The 21,612-nt window shown below is 39.6% G+C and overlaps 1 pseudogene across 1 annotated transcript; it reads left to right on the top strand.

The window, feature by feature from the left end:
- The first annotated feature begins 4,213 nt into the window (after positions 1 to 4,213).
- LOC147881137 (ER-bound oxygenase mpaB-like) lies at positions 4,214 to 5,357 on the top strand (annotated as a pseudogene). Its single transcript, XR_015544007.1, has 2 exons — positions 4,214 to 4,658; positions 4,757 to 5,357. The product of XR_015544007.1 is annotated as an ER-bound oxygenase mpaB-like (transcript).
- The last annotated feature ends 16,255 nt before the right edge of the window (positions 5,358 to 21,612 follow it).

Below are 21,612 nucleotides of genomic sequence, written 5' to 3'. Positions count from 1 at the left end.
ACGTGGCAAACTAGGATGGTTAAGTTATTTAGACTTGGGTTTGGCTAGTTTAGTCCGTGGTCAAGATAGTGCCACATGTTAGATGGCCTCACACCAAGGTTAGAACAATTGACCCTAGGTTAGCCACTGCGGTCCCTGAAGTGCCACGTGGTAGATAGGCCTATCTTTAGCCACCCAACTCACTTGTGCCACGTGGTCAGTGATTGGCCACATCATCACCTTGTAGTGCCAAGTCAGCAAGACACATGGCACTGCCACCTCAGCAGGCCCAGTCAGCCTACCCCATCAGTAGCCATATCAGTAGCCCACTCTGCCACATCGGTAGTGCCAGCACACAGTGACTCACAGGGCCAACACATAGTGACTCACAGGCACACTTTGTATTCTGCATGTGACACTTAGTGTCTAATCATCATGCCATGTCACCATGTGCCATCTAAGCACAATGCCACACATGCATTCTGCATGTGACATCCCACTGCCACCTCATCACAGGCCACATAATCCATTTGGACCCCCTCCTTGGATCAAGTTTGGCCTATTCTTCTGGGAGCCATAACTTTTGATCTAGGGGGAATTTGGAGGAAATCCAAAAATAAAAAACGATCACCAGTTCTTACTCTACGCACTGAACACCTCAGATTTGCCATGTGACTTTTCCACAAGCTAGCATCATTAAAACCTCATCATTGGAACCACCTCATGATCCATTGTAGTGCATCCAACACATTAAATGAACAAACTAAAACTCATTTTGCTGCATTTGATGCTTCGAGGTGTAGTCTAGTTGTAGACTAGCACCGCCATAGAGGAGATCCAACTCCACCAAGCCAAGTCAGCCATTGCCACATCACCAGATTAGTTTCCACCGATGTCAGTCCCATCGAATCTATCATCGGTATACACATTCACACACTGACACCAGTTTAGTTCTCTTGGCATTTGGCAGTTCATCACTCAATGTGACACTTGGCAGTGATCTTCCTCTTGGATTCAGGAGTGTTGCATTCTTCTTACATGAACATGCACACATGCCATCCATGTACAATCACATTTGTTGACTATTTTTGGCATTGGTTTCTGCACACATACATCAGCCTTGTACAGCCTCTTGGCTATGCCCGACACGTAGTTGTCATCATTCTACTACAAGCTTGATCCTTGGCACACAAACGTTCTCACATGACTTGGTTTTGCCTGTTTAGCATAAGCCCCCCAGTGGCAGCTCATTTACAGTGTTCTCATGGGTAGACACTCTCGCCGGTACACGGATAAGCCTCTTGCACAGAGCACCAGATTGCCTCCATCATGGAGTTATATGCATCACACAAATGATGATACACCAAACATGACTCTGGATGAGATTCGTGAGTGGAAACAGAACCTTCTTCAACCATTTATTGCACAGGGTATGTGCTAGTAGTGTATGATGCCAACTTGAGCCTCATTGGCCTTGATAGATTGAATGCAGATGCTTCAGATTTTAGCATGGATCAGCCTGGAGTTTCTAATCATGCACATTCCTAGCATGAGGCACACTTCTTGGTAAGCCCTCAGCATGAGGCACATTCAACAGAGTAAGCCCTCAGTATGAGGCATATTTGATGGTAAGTCCTCAGTATGAGGCAGTCTCATCTTCATTAGCATAGTCTGATTCTAGTGATGTACAACCATCACATTCATACATGGATCTGACTCCATCTACTATCACATCATATACAGATACTTAGTTTTCCACCAGTGATTATGCAGTTATTAAGCATGTAAGTCCTTAGTATGAGGCACTCACATCTTTTGCTGCATGCAGAGATACATGCTACAGTGCATCTAGCTCTTCAGGTGATTCCATTCTAGCATCCATCACCGATGCTTTCACCTTTGATACGGGGCACATCATCGCCTTAGACATAGTTTCCACAAGCAGTACAAATCAGCAGATTAGTCTACAGGACATTCTAGCATCGGCTCAGTCATGCCGCATTGCACCACCCTTGGATCTAGTTATCACCACCACTTTCGATCAGTAGTAGATGATTCCTCAGCACGAGGATACCTATGCATCAGTGCGGTCCTGCCCCAGTGCAGTAGACATCATCAGGTTTAGCCATAGTGCAACCTAGGCAAACTCAGTGTTTCATCATGCACTAACACTTTGTACGCACCTTAACATAGGTGTAATTCTTGCGTGTGAAAAGTATAGTGCCCATCGGGTATGTATGCATTCAAATAGCACACCCCTAAGTGTGTTTTTTGATGGTTGTGCATAAGACTTGGTGAAAAATAGGGTTTATGGTGACTTTGACCATCCCAGATGGCCACCATACCTTGCATGCACCTCAACACAGGGGGAATTCACATGCATGCAATGTATCTTGCCCATCGAGTATGCGTGCCTACGAATAACACACCTCAGAGCATGTTTGTTGATGGTTGTGCGTAACACTTGGTGTTTTCTAACCGTTGTGCATGAGACTTTGTGAAAAACATGATGTAATGCGAGTTTAACTATGTGAACCATATCCGATGGCAATGATACTTTGCACACACCTCAAGATAGTTGGGATTGATGTGCGTGCAAAGTATCGTGGCCATCAAAAGAAAAGTGTGACTATAATCCAAGTCCGCAAATGGATTTATTTATTGTTTTATTTGAAAAAAAAACATTAAAAAAGACAGCCACCATTGCGGAAAGATAGGGGGAAAAGGGAATGGATGGAAGGGGAATGGAAGGGAAGGGGGAGGAGAGGGATGGAAGAGAAGGAATGGAGGGGAGGGGGGAAGGGAGGGAAGGGGAAAGGTAAGGGGAGGGGAGGAGGAGAGGGAGGGGAAGAGCTAAAAATCCCACAAGCATGTTCATGCCACGAGGGCAAGTGTAGCATACCCATCCCGCCATCTGTACCAATGGCCTTCCATCAATATGCCACGTGGGCAAGTGTTGCACACCTGTCCTGCCATATGTACCAATGGCCTTCCATCGATGAACCAAATTCATGTTCATGTCATGCGTGCATGTGGAACATCCTATGATGCCATATCTTCCAAATTTTAGAGTTTAAAACTCTCAAAAGGTGTTTATCAATACCGTTATAATATCTTGAAGATTTTAGCTGAGGACTCTTATGGTAAATTAATGTCATGCATGGGTCATACATACATGCATACATACATACATGTGTGTGTGTGTGTGTGTCTGTGTGTATATATATACAAATAATTATATATATATATATATATATATATATGTATATATAATGTATATGTATATGTATATATATATATATATGTATATGTATATGTATATGTATATGTATATGAATTGGCAAGGTGTTCTTTGACAATGGATGCCAACCACTCATAAACCTTATTGTCAAATTTTCTTGCCATATCGCTTCTACTCTAGTCTAGCATTATGTGCAAGGGATATAAAATATAGAATCCATTGAGTCCACTGGACCATCCACAATACTCCTAGTTCTCTTCTCAGCAAGGTTAGATTTCTCACCAGCATACTTCTCGAAATAAGCCCCCCTGGCATCAATCTGGAATCTAGATTATGACATAACCTTGGGACCATGATGCATATACTCATGAAACTCTACAAGAATTTCATCATCATCGCACCCAATGGAATTTTATCATATGCCTTCTTCTTGTTATCATATCCACTTTGTTGCTTTCTCTTCTTCACTTCATTATTATACCTTGCGTGCTGAAGGATCCACTTGACTTTGTAGTTGTTCATCTCCCTCTTTGGACGGCCCTTGGCAACCATCTTCATAGCAATCTATATCCATAATATTTTCATGAGTGTCCAATCTACTCAAACTTTGGTTGCATTTGATAGTGGAGTGTGATAAAGTCTTTGAAATCATCAACTATGTATATCTTTTACTTTTTAAACAATCCACTTCCTCCACCCACTAAAGCCTCAATAAGGGGCTGGCTACCTTTCTATTGTTTGACATGGAATCACTCCTCTTTTCTATTTTTGTAGCCTCATCAATAGTTGATAGAGGGTCTAAAATGGATGTGGGATCAAGTTCTTGGGCTTACAAGGCCTCTAATTAGGTGCAAAGACTGAAATTTTCATTTAATAATATATAGAAAGTATTTTCCGGAAAAAAAAGCTTGCAAGATATGTCCTAAAGTCTCTCGGCCTTTCGTAAATCGTTTCCTTTCTCTTTTCAAGCTTGCAAGATCTTTGGCTACGGCGATGGCGATAAGCCAGAGCCCCTGCCTCCTGCTCCTGATTGCTCGTGCCTTCGTTTGGAAATGCCTCTGCTACCTCCTGCGATACCGACGCTCCAAGCTCTTAGCCCGCTTCCACCCCTCCAAGGATCACCACGCCCTCGTCCTCCACACCATCTTCGTTGAGTTCCCCTTCCTCTCACGAAAAGCCCTCGAGTTCGGTCTCTTCTGGACCTACGCCATCCCCCGGATCTCTCGCGTCCTTCAAAAGACTGGCCAGCTCGCACAGAATGCCTCCAGACGCTACGACGATACGGATATCTTGCTCCAAGAATTGTTGCTCCACCATGTCGACGGAGACCGGCCCTCCGTCGCCTGAACTTCCTCCACTCTCACTATTCTATTAACAACTCGGAGTATCTCTATGTCCTCTCCATCTTCGTCTTAGTGCCTATAGAATGGGCCACCCTGTAAGTCCTGCCCGCGCCTGACGGATCTTTCGTGTTGTTTCTCTGCTATTCTGAGGCATACTGGTTGTAATATCATTTCTTGTCTCTTCGACCTCCAGCTATGGCCACAGAGTGTGGACGGAATTGGAAAGATCGGCATATTACACGAACTGGTGTGACATCGGTACACGCATGGGCATCCGGGACATCGCTGAGAGCATTTCCGCGTTCTCTGCGTTCAAGGAAAATTACGAAGCGAAGCATATGATCTACTCCGATTCCAACAGGGAATTAGCAGAAGCATGAATAGCACTCTTTCTGGGCGGCATCCCTTCGTCACTTTGACCAATGGCTCGCCGGGTAGTGTACGCCCTGATGGATGAGAAGTTAGGGAAGGCCATGGGGTATCCGACGCAGCCATGGTGGCTGCAGAGTGTATCGCATGGTCTATTGAAGCTGCATGGTTGTCCGAAGTTTCAAGGAGCGGGATTTGACGCAGAAACGCTGCATAAGGTGCTCTTCCAGGCGTACAAACCTGCAGAGTGTACCAAAGGGTACAAGATCAAGGAGCTGTGGGAAAGGCTTGCCTGGGGCAACTGTTCTGTCCTTTCAATGAATGCAGCAACGCGCCATGGCCACAGTAACATTGACAAGACATACCAACTACACTTATGCATTGCAGATGCAGATGCTCCGGCTCTGAAGGGTCACTATGTGTAAACTACTATGAGTAGCATGACCTGTCTACAACGGGTTAGAGACTTGCTCCGCTCGATCTCAAGACCCGCTCCGCTTGATCTCAAGGTGGGATCTTAATTTTAAGAAAATTAAATCTCAAGTTTCAAAGACGCTCCATCTCTTCAATTTGTCAATTGCAAGTGTTGTGATTGTTGCATAAATTTAGTATCAATCTTATTGTGGTGCTACATAGGAAACAGTGGAAGCAGCGACCTTTACTCCTCTCAAACGCTTGGACGATTAACGTGTTATGTGTCATGGCTTTAGTACACTTTTGAATGCTTCAAGTAGTGACCATGGGTTTCAAAGTTACTTTGCTATGCTATTGGATGCAAGAAATTCATCATGTTTGGGGCAAAGCCATGGGAGCAAGAACAGAAAATCGATAGGGAAGGGGGATAAGTGCTAAAAAATGGTAAATGTATTTAAGATGTGTATGCGTATGGAGGGAACCTTCTGGAGACAAAACTCTCTCGAAACGTGACGATCCATTAATTCAATTTTTAATTAAACTCTATAACCTTAGCTTAGCCACTAATTTGTTCACCACAATTAATACTTTAGATGCTATTTTTTCGATCATTCTGGTGACATACTGAGTTTTATATAACATACATATATTATCTAATATAATATATTCTCTCTCTCTCTCTCTATATATATATATATATTCTGGTGACATACTGAGTTTTATATAACATACATATATTATCTAATATAATATATTCTCTCTCTCTCTCTCTCTCTATCCACACACACACACACATGAAGAGATATAATATAATATAACGTATAATTTATAATTTATAATATAGTATACTCTATATTATATATTATATATAGATTGTCTCTTATATGAATAGAGGGTGCAAACTTTGTGCCAAGAGGCACCAATGAAAGTATAAGTTCAAAGTTTTCCTTGCTTCTTGATGCTACTACATGCATTATTAAAGAAGAGCCTTTTGACGACAACCTTCGTTTGCTACCTTTGATAACTCGTTGTGCACATATGTTCCTTGGGCTGCTGAGATGATCAAGTTCAACAAATTGTCCATTTCCAATGTCATGGGCATAGTTGCCATTTTCATAATTAAAGTTGCAAGTGAAGAGGGCATGGGTGACCAAATCATTGTTGCTGACAGATGACGAGATGAAGATAGAGCTGCAGTAAGTTAGTTTCACAATGTCTTGCTAATTCTACATTTAAGAATTGTGATTTTTTCATTGTGCCTTACTTTGATTTTTAATTTATTATGCATTGTATTTATCCTCTGTGAATGAGAGAAAACCCACTCTTACTCAATTTATACAAGAGTTCAATGAAGAAAGTGTGGTCATGTACATCTTGAAGAATGTATCATTCTTGAAGGAAAAGGGGACCATTTATGTCTTTGACTTTATCATATTAGTTGAGGTTCTGGATGGGCCAACAAAGGATGATTTGAAGAGTCCAGTTTCATGATTGGGTTATGGAACCCAGATACTTATCTTAAGTTGCAATATTATTGCCTTCTTTTCACCACACATGCTTATGAGAAGTTCTTATGCAATTGCAGGTTTTTGAAGTTTTGCACTTCACGAATGTCATTGATGATTTGATCGAGCACATTTGTGAGGTTTGTGGAGCTGTGCATGCTAGTAGAGATCCGCTTCGGCCTTTGCAAAAGCCCACAATGAGCAAGTTCCTTTTCTCATAGGCTACATTGTGCAATGTGGTGTGGTGAACAAGTGTCAGTACACATTAGAGGGCCATATGTTGACATTGTTCTTCTCTTACCTTTTCCCTTCCTCGAACTATACAAGGAAGACTTGATGATGGCTAGAAGCAAGCTTAGGACTACCAAACCTAGTGGAAGCTTTACTGTTAATAGCTCTGGTTTTGTTATTGCATTTGAGGCAAATGCATGATGTATTCTTCCCACAATTGTGAGATCTTTGGTACATGTTCACATTAATAAAGACTCCAAATGGTTTTACTTCCACTTGTAAACAGTTTCAACTGTTGCTAGATCGCACCATTTACTATAGTCGATTCCACACCGAAACTTTGCTAACAAAAAAAATTGTGCCTAACAATGACTATTACATTACCTTCAAAGCACTAAACAACAAACAACGAATAATTGTGGAAGACATAATGCTCAAGAAAGGAATCTCTCCAACAAAACCATTCCATATTTTCTTGACAGGGCAATTCTAGAATAGGAAAGACATTTACACTTATGGCCATCATTCAAGCACTTCTATGCAACTACTCGCACAAAGAAATTAAAAATGTAGAATCCCCAAAAGTTCTTTTTTTGGCGTACAATGGAAAAGACGCTTCCAATGATTGGTGGCACAACAATCCATTCAGCACTACATCTACCACTAATGGTGTCCCACTACACAACCCTCTCAAGTGAAAAACTACAAGAACGATCACAACTCTACAAAGACCTTTAGCTAGTTGTCTTCGATGAAGTGTCCTTGAGTGGGCATAGTATATTAGTTGCAGCCGATATGCACCTATGAGAAATCAAGCACAACCACCTCCAACCATTTGGAGATATTGATGTTTTATTATGTGGAAACCTATGCCAACCTAGCCCAACAAAAGATTCATGGCTCTTCTTGAACCAATCAACACATACATCAATACAAACATCTTTTTGGAAAGAAAATGTCTTGCAGTATGAGCTCAATATACCAATGCACCAAACAAATAACAAATTCATAGATGTATTCAATAGAATACGAACAAGAAAACATACATTGAGCGAGATCTCCTACATTAACGAGAACTACCTTAGACAACAATTGCAAAAACAAAGCATTCCCCACCTATTCTACAAGAATGCTTCAAAAGACATTCACAACAAAGAAGTGTTCCACTTACTGGAACACAATTCTCATATCCTCAAAGCAACAAAAGACACAAGACATGCAGCAAGACCATAACAATTCCCCCAAATCCAAGAAACACAGCGGGATTGCACAAAACACTACATTTGAAACCTGGAATGATCATCAAATATGTTCCCAAAATCTAGACATTTTAGATGGCTAGGTAAATTGAGCCGATGGAATATTCAAACATTTAAACATAGCAAATGAACACCATGTTGTTTGGATCTTATTCAACAATACAACAATAGGAAGACAAGCCTTAGACAAGCTCACTTCAATAATTGTGGAAATAGGGAATGGTTCTGACCTGGATAATAGAGAATTGACTTTGCAATTTATTTGGAATATAATGTTTATTAATACCAAAATATACATTTCTAAAAGGACATTTCTAAACAGGTGGATCTCATAGCGACTGAGATGAGAAGAATTACAGCGTCAAGGACTGTTACCTACATCCATCCAAGAGAGGAGATGTTAGTATAGACAAAACTTCATCTTGGGACTGTAGGTGTCATTATCCTTGACTTCTTGTTATTGCAGTCAGTAACACCCAACCCAGAGATTCAACATCTTGAAAATATGAACTCAATTGTGAGGTAAAATCAGGAATATTGAAGCAAGAGGAGAGGCCTATTGAGATAATTTAGGTGGAGATGGAAGACCCTTGAAAACATAAACTATACCACACTTGTATTCTTGCAAACTAATTACAACTAAGGTTGCATTTAAACATAATTGTATATCAAAGGAAGCCCAAAGGGAACCTTTAAGAAGAGCCCAAAGAGTGAAAAAGTGAGCATTACAGTTCTATGGTCAATCCTTTGGATTACTCCACCATCATGATTAACCCATTAAACACTTTTTCTATTTCAAAGACACAAAACCGGCATATACTATGTGAGCTGTAGGCCAAGATATGTTAGAAGATGTGAGCACCCTGCCAAAATCAGTCTCGAGCTGCAATGGCAAACACATATAAAACGAGGAGACTTGTGGACATAAGTGGAATAAATGTGTGGACTGTTGGGCTAGGGTTGCACATGCATAGTCACCATTAATTGGTGAGCGAGTGGGCCCCTACCTTTCAGGTGTGGGGCCCATTTCCAAAAGGAGAGTTACCAAGGTATGCTAAGAGCCAGTTCTTTTGCCACCTAATGCCATGAAGCGGATTTTGTTGAATGAAACGACTACATTTTCTAAGGGTCAATGTTTTATTAAAGCCATTCCTTGAAAATACATAGATGAGCTTAAGGATGTCTTGTGCTACTATGAAAGGGGAAAATGAGGAGTAAATGATAAGGAAAACCTGACTAAGGACCACATTTAGGCTTTGTGAGAATGGCCTATTACTCTTAGCATGGATAAATGAGAGGGTAGGGAATGGAAGCTACTCTTTCTTCCAAAAGAACCGAGATGTAAAGTCTCCTATAAAAGGGGGGATAATGGAAAATTACATGTGTAAAAATGTGGCTGTAATAACAATGGCTGAGTCACTGGACACCACAAGGGACGACTAGGATTCCTCCTTATAGTTACAATATTAAGAGGGTAAATCCAAAAGGGGTTATCATGCTCTTGGTAAGGGTCTAAGAATTTTCTAATTAAGGGATTTTCGAAGATAATGATGTCATCAATATATCTAAAGGCACAGTTAAGAAGGATGAGGGTCTTCAAGGACCTTAGCACAGTTAATACTATCATGGGTGGACTGACTACTTATACAAGCCAGAATAGTTTGAACAGTAGGTGACGAGCATGGATTATCTGTGGAATATCCTTTAAGTAGTAGCGTGGATTTCCATCCCTAGATAAGACGCAGGAATATGGGTAAGAGATGGTAGTGATAAAATTGAAACAAGGAATAACATTGGCAATGAGGTATCACAACTTAACACCAGACAGACCCAACTATCCACCTTTCTATTATTAAAGGTGAAAGTGAGAATATGTGTGTGTGTTAGCACTAGGAATTCACTCCTGGAAATAGGTAGTGGTTTTGTCCTACATAATAGAGAACTGATTTTGTAATTTATTTGGAATATAACTTTTATTAATACCAAAAAATACACTTCTAAAAGGACATTTCTAAACAGATGGATCTCATAGCGACTGGGATGAGAAGAATTCTAGTGTTAAGGACTATTACTACATCCATCCAAGAGAGGAGATGTTACTACAGACAAAACTTCATCTTGGGATTGCAGGTGTCATTATCCTTGACTACTTGTTTTTCCAGTCAGGAACACCCATCCACAGTTAACCCAGAGATTCAATGTCTTGAAAATATGAACTCAATTGAGAGCTAAAATCAGAAATATTGAAGCAGGAGGAGAGGCCTATTGGCACAATTTAGGTGGATATGGCAGACCCTAAAAAAAACATAAACTATACCACAGTTGTACTCTTGCAAACTAATTATAATTAAGGTTGCATTTAAACATAATTGTATATCAAAGGAAGCTCAAAGGGAACCTTTAAGAAGAGTCCAAAGAGTGAAAAAGTGAGCATTATAGTTCTATGGTCAATCCTTTGGATTACTCCACCATCATGATTAACCCATTCAACACTTTTTGTATTTCAAAGACACAACCCCAGCATATGTGAGGTGTAGGCCAAGATATGTTAGAAGATGTGAGCACCCTGCCAAAATCAGTCTCGAGCTACAATGGCAAACACATATAAAATGAGGAGACTTGTGGACATAAGTGGAATAAATGTGTGGACTATTGGGCTAGGGCTACGTATGCACAGCCACCATTAATTGGTGGTAGGCATGACATGACCTCCTAACTATACGTATCAGAGTTGCTAAAATCATCATCAGATAGAGAAAAACAACAAGCATAACTTGGCTATGGATTCAAACAATGCATAGACATAGACATGGCCCAAGCCCATTTTTTAGGACTTTGGTAGGCATGAGAACACTATGCAAGCACACCCTCGAGCATTCAAAACATCTATGAGACTAAGGAAAAGCCCACTACTATAGACCATTATTATAGGTCTAAATGAGCAGATAACATGGTCAAGAACCATAGAGAAAGAGTAATGCAATCCCACTAAAGTTTTAGGCATGATCATCATATGCACCACACCCGAATAGCTTTCAATTTGTAAACATATGGATAGATGCTAATCCTCCATAGGACACGCAGTCATACATCGAATATTCACGAAATTTTTCATTATCAAATGTGTGTGTGTGTGTGTGCACGTGCGTGCACGTGTGTGTGGGGGAGGGGGCTATCTCGATCTTTTACCTTGAATGAAAGTTTGATGCTATCCTTCTGAATATTTTGTAAATATTGGGTATGATGTGTTGTGTTAGCCTACAGGCATCTACAAACATTTTATTTGAGGATACAAGGGCATGAAATGGAAATTAGTCCAATAGCATGTGGACATAGTGGTGAATAGTCTATGCTTACATGTGGTGAGAGCTTGTATTTTGTGAGGCAACAATCGAGACATATTGGAATGACAAGAAAAGAAGCAACATCACTGAAGAGAAAAATCATAGCATGATTTCGATGATATCACAATTAGGAATATTTGTCGAAATTCTGTTGGGTGCTTTGAAGAACATACCAAAGGATGGATCAAGCAAAAAAAAGATTCGCTCTATAGCAGCAACTCCTTTAATGCCCACCCTTCTCTACGCTACATGATGGACCACCACATGTCAAAGCTAATAAGATGGTATCCAACCTTCAACAAACCGTCTCGCATGAGTCAAGTTGCCAAGGTTAGCCAATGAGTTAGTTTTCAAAATCTTAGCTCCAACAATGATTGTAAATTCTAAAAATGGGCAGAGTGCAAGCATTAATTTCAACAAAGAGCTATAGGGGTCCACAGATAATGTGTGGAGAAGATTGTGTTTTGCCGTTACACATGTGCCACAAAGAAAAATGCAAAAGCACTATCACCCATGAGATTTGAGATCTCATTATTGGGTTTTGGATTGTTGAGATTTGGTTCTCTCCAAAAAAAGTAAATATGTATATTGGCATAGAATAGGAACATCTACGTATGTGGAGCATCCTATTCATCTCGTTAATGAGCCTTAGGTATGTTAATTTTTCTTGATGTCTTGACTTCTTTTCATAGCTTTATAGTGACTATTATACGCTCAGTTTGCTTGCTTTTAGGATACTTTGCTTTGATCTTCAACAGGGCTTACTGGCTTGCGTGCTTTTTGGGCTACTTTACTCTCATCTTTAGCAACTTAATAAGAGAAACCGCTTTGAAAGAACATCTTTGTTGTGTCTTCAAAGTGTTCTCACACATTGATCATAAAGCTTTAAAGCATTTTTTAATGCTTTAACGCACTACTATGGGGCTTTAAAGTGATATTCTTAGGTTTATAGAGGGTGCATAGGAGATATTCTTAAAATTAGACTTATAGAAGGTTCATAGGAGATAAGATTTAAGGTGCTAATGATAGATTTAAAGTGACTTTCACGTTAGTGTCCTTGTCCCAATAGTTTTAAAGTGTTCCCTACATATTTGAAGTGACAGTACAACAATTTTAAAACTATGTCCCACATCTTAAGAGTGGGCTCCGATAGCTTTAAAATGGGAACCAATAGCATTAAAGTGTAGTCTAACATAGTCTAATTGCTTTAAACCATAGACAGATAGCTTTAAAGCAGGGATCAATAGCTCTAAAGTATGGACTAGTAGCTACTAAGTAGGGTCAAATGGTGGGTTTAAACTAATGGGGGAACATTTAGATACTAAGAGATGTGAGAGCAACATCCTATTCTTTTAAAGTGTAGTTTGATAGCTTTAATGCAGGATCTAATAGCTTTAAAGTGGGATCCAACTACTTTAAAGCGTTATCCTATAGCTTTAAAGTTAAGCTCAATAGCTTTAAATCTAGGTCTGATACCTCACCATAGCTCAAAATTGCTCCTTAAATCTTCAAATTGTTGCAAGTTTTCTCCACAAATTTTTAGTGCTTCGATTTGGAGTAAAAACTCACAAGGTCTAATTATTTCCTAGTTTTAGTGCTCTCGTTTTGAATGCTATTTGATGATTTTAACAACAATGATATAATTGGTTTGAAAAATTATGTTTGACTCACTCTCTTTGTGTGATAAGTGCAATTGTACAATTGATTCGAAGAGCTGCATCCACATGTTTAAATCTCTCTAAGAATCTTCGAAGGCTTGAAGCCATACTTTGTACACAGGATGAAGGACTACTACACATGTTGTTGCATTGCACATTTACAAATGATTTTCTTGAAGATTCAATGAGCCTTGTGTGGCATCCATAGTTTGGGCTTCATGGCTCTTCATGTTCATGCACATGTTCAATATGTGTCACCAAGGAGGTGTTAGACAATTACACATCATCCCAACAATACATAAGAGTGTGAACACTATATTCAAAAAATTTGGACTTGTCTAAACTCCAATTCCAAAACTGGACTAAAGAAAAGTCCAATAATCCCGAATACACTCCTAATGCAATTTTTAAATCATACTTTAAAAAACAACTACTTGAACATTAATAGATTGACCAATTCTCTTGCAAAGGTGGTATACATATATATCGTCTTGGTGTAGAAATACACCCTACCATAGAGCCACACATGAATGAGAATTTACCACTCAAAAACAAAATATACTTGAAATTCTAATATGATCTTCTCAGCCCTACTAGGCTTGTTGCAGGGAATACAAAATAAGATTAGCAACTATACTATTACAGACCACATAGGCCTAGACCACAAATGTTGAGATATAAAATTTTTAATATAATTTGCTCAACCCCACCAGGCTTGTTGCAGAGAAGATTATCAACTATACTATTACAAAACACACAGGCCAAGCCCACAAAGGTTGAGATATAATGCCACACAAGCCAAGACCACACAGGTCAACATATGCCACATAGGTCGAGACCACAGAGGTTGAGATATATTGCCACACAGGCCAAGACCACATAGGTCGAGATATGGTGCCACACAGGCTGAGACCACACAGGTCATGTTGGACTGCATAAAATAATAGGCTCATCACATAGATGAGCTATGAGTTTCTAAGGTGAAGTTGTGACACACGCAACTAATACAAGAAGACCTATCAAGAGATGGTGACACACGCCTTCTATACAGTAGCATGTCACAAGCCAGTCAAAATCTTATGAAGAGTAGAAGATTTGATCATTAGTCTCTCTTATCTACTCAACAACCCACTCTTCCATTGACTCCACGTCTGTATCCTCAATATAATTACAATGAAGAAAGAAATTCTAGCAGTCATAGATTGTTTCTTGATAATTTCTTTGTGAGGCCCTTATTGTTTCTTCAACATCTGCATCAAATCGCCCATACCAAGTGCTGCGATAATGAAGGTTACTTAAGAAGTCAAACAGATCTTGTCGTTCTTTTATAATATTATGTAAAAGTCTTTTGCTCTCTACTATCTTCAGAGTCTCCTCTGTCTCTACACACCTCTATGCAACAAATTCCTCTCTCTCCATACATGTCAATGGAGAGCCTTGTCAAATTTTGGCCTCTCTCTTTGCTACCCATAGGATATCATTTGAGTTGTTTAGAATGCGTACTTTTCATGAGTGTTCAAAAACATTGCGCACTCAGTTTGCTTTTAGACTATGTGCCCACCTCTAATGGATATAATGATACTTTGCATAAGATTTACACTACGTTAGTGTAGGACCTCTGGAAATTATCATACCCAAATGATATCATTTAGTATATGGTTTGAAATGCATCTTTCTTGTTTCTTAGCATGCATCATGCAAGAGTGTTGAGAATGTGCTTCTTAGGCTATGTACTTGTTTTCAGTGGATATGATACTTTGTACAAAGTTCGTTAAACTTAAGGCTTGTGCAAAGTATCAAACCATTCTTTGGCATGACAGAATGCAGTTTTTACATGTTTTTTACGCTATAAAATTTTAAACCTAAACCCTTGAACCTAATCATTCAACCCATATTTGAGATTCTAAACTCTTTACCTAAGATGCTAAACCTCAAACCCTAAATCATAAATACTAAACCACACAACTTACTTCCTATATTCTAAACTCTTAACCTTAGATACAAGGCTATAAATCCTAAACCCTAAATCGTAAATCATAAACCATACAACTTACTTTCTATATTCTAAGCTCTTAACCTTAGATACAAAGTTATAAATCCTAAACCCTAAAGCCTAAATCGTAAATCATAAACCATACAACTTACTTTCTATATTCTAAACTCTTAACCTTAGATATAAAGCTATAAATCCTAAAACCTAAACCCTAAACCCTATAACCTAGATCTTAAACATTAGAACCTATATCTTAGATCCTAAAACACAATCTCTAAACCCTAGACTCTAGATTATAAACCCTACTGAACCCTAAAATATAAATAATAATTTATAATTTTTGGTGATTTGTGCAACAAGTTGGGGCTGCACCCCCCAACACATGCAATAGGTTGGGGGGCGCAACCCCATCTTGTTGCACAAATCACCAAAATTTGGTGATTTGTAAACTCTTAACCTTAGATATAAAGCTATAAATCCTAAAACCTAAACCCTAAACCCTATAACCTAGATCTTAAACATTAGAACCTATATCTTAGATCCTAAAACACAATCTCTAAGCCCTAGACTCTAGATTATAAACCCTACTGAACCCTAAAATATAAATAATAATTTATAATTTTTGGTGATTTGTGCAACAAGTTGGGGCTGCACCCCCCAACACATGCAACAGGTTGGGGGGCGCAACCCCATCTTGTTGCACAAATCACCAAAATTTGGTGATTTGTGCAATAGGATAGGGTTGCACCCCCCAACCTATTGCACAAATCACCAAATTTTGGTGATTTGTGCAACAGGTTGGGGTTGCACCCACCAAACTATTGCATGTGCAATAGGTTGGGCCCCTCCCCTAACCTATTGCACATGCAACAGGTTGCTGGGTGCAACCCTAGCCTATTGCACAAATCACCAAAATTGCATGTGAAACAGGTTGAGGGGGATCCCCACCTATTGTATGTGCAACAGATTGGTGGGTGCTAACCCCAACCTGTTGCACAAATCACAAAATTTTGGTGATTTGTGCAAGAGGTTGGGGTTGCACCCACCAACCTATTGCATATGCAATAGGTTGTGGGGTCCCCCCAACCTATTGCACAAATCACCAAATTTTGGTGATTTGTGCAATAGGTGGTAGGTGCACCCACCATCCTATTGCATATGTAACAGTTGGAGGTAAGTTTATGATTTTGGGTTTGGAGTTTCGGTTTAGGGTTTAGGGCTAGGGTTAAGGGTTTAGGATTTAGGATTCAGGGTTTAGGTTGGGGTTTAGGATTTAGGGTTCAAGGTTTAGGTTGGGGTGCACATCAATATATTTTGTACTTTGATTTCAAGTGTGAGATTTATTGGGCTTTTTTTATAGTTGCTAATGCTTTATTTCTGAAATTGTTATAGGTATTTACCCTAACAGAGGGTTTAAAGGTGGTGTTATATGAGCAGAATGAAGTCGTAGTCTTTGGACAAATACATAGTCTTGATCCTATGAATGTGTGTCATTTTCAACATTGTGGTGAGACAAGATGTGTAGTGATAATCACTAAAGTGCTAACTCCTGTGGTGCATTTAAAATATCCACATGGAGACTTTGAAACATTGGGTGATATCTTACAATGTGACATTTTTGATATGGAAGAACATAGAACTCTTTATGACCGAGATGAAATAGTTCCTAAGATATCAAGAGAACTTTCTTTGAGGGGGAAAAATTTGAGATATTGTTGTAGAAGAATGTGGGATAGAATAGATGCATCATGGTACAAAGAGAGAGAGCTCAAGTGAGGCAAAATCCATTGTATTAGAATGAAGGAACATCCTCCATTTTATAGAATGAGAGGATGGTGTAGGCATCTCCCCTATATCAGGGCAATCAGCCCCTACATCAATGGGACTGGCCTAAATCAAAGGAACCTCCGATGTGGGGGCCTTTGTGCTTACATCATCACTTAGGTTACATCCTAGACACTCAGGATGAACAGCATGAACATAACCTAGTGGTTGCTCCATAAAGACCTCTTCTTGCAAATCACCATGCAAGAAGGCATTCTTTACATCCATCTGATATAAAGACCATCCCTTTGATGCAGCCATAGTAATGACTGTTCTTACGGTTGCCATCCTTGCAACCGGACTGAATGTTTCTTCATAATCAATGCCATATGTTTGTGCATACCCTTGACAACTAATCTTGCCTTGTATCTGTTCACAGAACCATCTGCATTGTGCTTCACCTTATAAACCCACTTACAGCCAATTGCATTCTTGTCTTTAGGCAAAGGCACCAATTCCCATGTAGCATTTGCTTCCAAGGCATCCATTTCTTCGTCCATGGCTTTCTTCCATTTTTCTTTTCCCATGGCTTGCTCAAAAGAAGTGGGTTCTAGTTCCTGTATCACTTTGACCATATAGGCATAGTGAATGGCTGTAAATCCATCATATTTCAGCCTACCCACAAGATACCTAGCTTTGGTAGACCTGTGCAAAGTAGGCTCACTTCCAGGTGCTCTCAAAACATCCCTGGTCTTCCTTACTCCAGGTGTAACAACAGAAGGAATACCCAACTCATCATCAATGCTCTGTTCTGAGCCACTGGATTCACCATCCACATAAGAGTGACCTGCATTCACATCAAACATGGGCTGATCTACCTTCTCTTTTTCTTTTCGTGATACTTGCATACCACTATCTGCATTGCTTTGAGGAGATTCTCCTGATCTCAATCTGCCTGTCCATGGCAAAGTATGTGAACCACTGCTAGAGGACACTACAGGTCCACTAATATTTTGTGATTGTTGTTGTGAATTCTATGTAGCATTACCATTTTGTGCATCTACATCATCAATCACATTTACTAGTTTATACCAACTGCTCATCTCATAAAAAACAACATCTCTGCTCACTGTAAACTTACGAGTAGAAGGGTTATAGCATGTATACCCTTTTTGCTGCAGAGAATAACCAATAAAGATGCACTTCTCAGCTTTTGGATCCAACTCGGACCTCAACTCATCTGGCACATGAACATAGGCAATGCAACAAAAAATTTTCAAATGAAAAATATATGGTTTCCTACCAGTATACATCTCCTCTGGTGTCATGCCATGTATTGCTACAGTGGGAGTCCTGTTCATTATGTAAACTGTTGTAGCAACTGCTTCAGCCCAATAATAATCTGGTAGATCTTTTTCATTTAGCATGGCCCGAGATACCTCTCCAATATGCCTGTTTTTCCTTTCTGCAAGTCCATTTTGCTGTGGGGTATGACTGCATGAATATTGCTGCTTTATGCCATGCTCCTGTAGGAACCTTGCAAACTCATTTGAGAGGTACTCTCCCCCTCCATCTGACCTTAGGCATTTTATTTGCAAGCCTGTTTCTTTTTCAACCATAGCTTCAAAAGCTTTGAAATGCCCAAACACTTCACTTTTCTTTTTCATAAAATGCACCCAAACTTTTTTACTGTAGTCATCAATAAAAGTGACAAAGTAATGATAGCCTCCAATAGATGCAGCTTTAGTAGTCCACACATCAGAGTGGATTAATTCCAATGGCTTCTTACTCTCTTGAACATGTCTAGGAAATGGTTTCTTGCCTGTTTTCCAAATTGACAGGCTTCACACACCTTATGCATTTCTGCAACCTTGAATTTAGGCAATCCTGCAACAATATTTTGGGCCTGCATTGATTTAAGTCATTGTATATTAACATGACCAATGCGTTTATGCCAGATATCAATATCTGCAACTACACCGGTCCCATGTGCAAACATTGCTGCACTCAATTCAGGCATATCCGCATCCAATGTAAACATCCTGCCCTTCTTCTTTCCTTTTGCTATCAAGCGACCGTTATTTTTCATATCCTCAACAAAGCATCCATGAGGATTAAATCTGACCTGCAAGCCCTGCTCAACCATTTGACCAATAGAAACCAGGTTCTTGGTGATATTCGAGACATGAAATTATACATTAGACAGGTATTTCTTTTTCCCATCCTGCATAGACAAAGGAATTTTACCAATTTTCACAATAGGATGTGCGGTATCATCACAAGTCTCCTCATAAACAAATGCTCATTTCTGTCATCACCCTGTCTACTAGAGGATGCATAATTGCCTTGCTACAATTTTCCATTCATAATGTCATTCTGCTTTTTGTAGCAGTCTTTAGCCATATGACCCATTTTACCACAATAGTAGCATTCAACATTGCTGTTTGCATTTTGGCCTCTCTGCCATCCACCACGACCTCTTTGGCTCCCCCTGCCTCTAGAGTTACCATGTCCTCCTCCAAAGGATTGGTTTTCTTGAGTTTGCTGCATATTCTGATTTCTACCACAGCCTCCAAATCGGCCTCCTCTACCTCTGCCTCTACCTCTTCCAGCATTTGAGTAGAAGACAGTTTCTTCCTGAAGAAGATGCACCACCAATTCTCTACTCTTCAGAAATTAGAAGAGCAAACAACTCAAAATCAGGAAATTTTTCACGGACGGCAATGGATGTCCGGAACTGTGCATAATCCTTTCCTAGACCATTCAAGGTCACAGAAACTAGATCATCATCTTCCACTGGCGACCCAATGGAAGCAAGTGCATTTGCAATTTTCTTCACCTTCATGTGGTAGTCATTGATACTCATATTTTCTCTCTACACATTGTGCAACTCCTGCTTGAGCTGCATGGAGAGCACATCTTAAGGAATTCCAAGTTTGGGAGGTTGTATTAAAAAGGGAATATCATGTTTTTTCATGCTCTCTTTTCCCCTTGTCATGCTTATTTTTTGAAAAGGCTACTTCAACAATTTACAGCATGGAATATCCAGCATGTGCGAAGGGAGGATAATCAAATGGCACATGAATTGGCTCAGGAGATGAGTGATCAAGATCCAATGATAGCAACGCTTGAAGATACACTGTATAGAGGGAGAGAATTCCTAGCTCAGATAGTGGATTTCTTACTTACTAGACATCTACCTCAGGAGCTTAAGAAGAGTCACAAGTATCACTTCATATAGAAGAGCAGACAGTATATGATGATTGATGATGAGCTTTACATGAGAGGAGTTGATCAAATTTTGAGGAGAGTGCCCTGGAGAGAAGAAATATATTATATAATGTCATCCAGTCATGAAGGAGCTTGTGGAGGACACTATGCTTTTAAGATCACACTGCAGAAAATACTTCTGGAGGGTTATGTGTGGCCTTCAATATAGAAGGATGTGCAGCATTGGTGTAGATCCTGCCATGAATGTCAGAGAATGGGAAAAAGAATTCTTAAAATGGAGCCAAGAAATATTATGCTGGTTTATGATATTTTTGAAAGATGGGGGATAGATACAGTTGGTGGTCCTCTACCCAGAACTGCCAGAGGGAAATGTTATATGCTTACTATAGTGGAGTATTTATCAAAATGGGTAGAGGTGAAGGTAGTAAAAAGAGTGGATAGCAAAGGGGTTGCTAATTTTATACATGGACACATATGCTGCAGATTTGGGATTCCCCTAAGTTACTTTCAGATAGTGGTCTTGGATTCAGAGGAGAAGTGACAGATTACTTGTGCAGTAAGTTGAATATAAATCATATATACATCACCCCATATTATCCTCAGTGCAATGGGTTGAATGATAATTTTAATGGGGATTTTAAATTGATGATGACTAAGATGACTAGAAGCCACACAAAAAACTGGGATTTGGAGATGAATCAAGTTTTGTGGGCATACAAGGTAGCTGGTGAAGCATAGCGCTCGATTTTCTCCTTTTCATTTGGTATATGGGAAAGAAGCAATTCTGCCATTGGATGTGGAGATACCAGCTTTGAAATTTTTGGTTGAAGAAGGATATGAGCCTGTAGACAGTTATAGGGAGAGATTACTGGCACTGCAAGTGATGTAGTTAGACAGGGATTTGGCTTTTGAGCATTATGCCAGAGTGCAAATGCGGAGGCAAGAATTGGAAAATTCTAAAATCATGAAAAAGGAAATTGAAGATGGAGACTTGGTTCTCAGATACAATAGTAAACTGGATAGTACATTTCATACTAATTTTCAAACCAAGTGGCAAGGTCCATACATAGTGGAGAAGAAATTTGACAATGGAACTTATCAATTAACTGATTTAGATGGTAAGAAACATAAAAAGAGAGTCAATGGTGTCCGGTTGAAGAAAAACTTTGCACAGTTGATGGTAGCACTGAAAGACGAGGATCATGAAGATAATGAGGCCGAACCGGTGTGCAAAGTGAAGAAGAAGAAAATTTGGATCTTTCATCTCTTTTTAGCTCACTG

The sequence above is a fragment of the Dipteris shenzhenensis genome, chromosome 31, assembly GCF_047967505.1.
Source record: "Dipteris shenzhenensis isolate YYH24624 ecotype China chromosome 31, Dip_SZ_1.0, whole genome shotgun sequence".
In the NCBI taxonomy this organism is placed as follows: Eukaryota; Viridiplantae; Streptophyta; class Polypodiopsida; order Gleicheniales; family Dipteridaceae; genus Dipteris; species Dipteris shenzhenensis.
The sequence above is the reverse complement of the archived record's forward strand: the minus strand, read 5'-3'. Positions and strand labels throughout refer to the sequence as shown.